Source organism: Octopus bimaculoides, chromosome 30 (genome assembly GCF_001194135.2).
Source record: "Octopus bimaculoides isolate UCB-OBI-ISO-001 chromosome 30, ASM119413v2, whole genome shotgun sequence".
Taxonomy (NCBI): Eukaryota; Metazoa; Mollusca; class Cephalopoda; order Octopoda; family Octopodidae; genus Octopus; species Octopus bimaculoides.
The window spans coordinates 3,936,774-3,937,355 of record NC_069010.1 but is presented as its reverse complement, the minus strand read 5'-3'; positions in this window follow the sequence as shown (position 1 = coordinate 3,937,355).

Sequence of the window (582 nt, the reverse complement as noted above, 5' to 3'; positions counted from 1 at the left end):
GATCATTTCAAAACAATTCTAAAGGAAAGATCTGGAAACGGAATCATATGACAAGGATATTTCTGTTGAAATACATTGTCTTGGTTTCAATTTATTTTGAAAAAAATAAAAGAATTCAGTAAAATCATTTTGTCATTAATTAATTAATTAATCTGGTGTTTGGAATATAAATTGACATGAAATTTTGATGGAAGGTTTTTAGATCATTTTAAAACAGGAAATTTGTATCATAGAACCAGTGAGGGTGGCCTCAGATGGATCGGTATAAAAAGGGTTAAAAGAAACTACCAACTAACATGGTTAAACCAGACCCCCCCCCCATCTATTGAAAGTCTCTATAAAACAGTACCCAGGGAAGCTATCTGCTACCCATGTTGTGGGCACACAACCAACATGGTCCCTATATTACATTCAGGACCTTAACCTTTATTGAAATATACTGATTTGTTTCAGCATCCTGCTTGCTGCAGCCATCCTGGGGCACAATGTTAAAGAATTTTCAGTCAAGTAAATCAACCCCAGTACTTATTTTATTGAACTTAGTTAGTTATGGGGAGATAAACACTGGCTATCAAGTGTTAG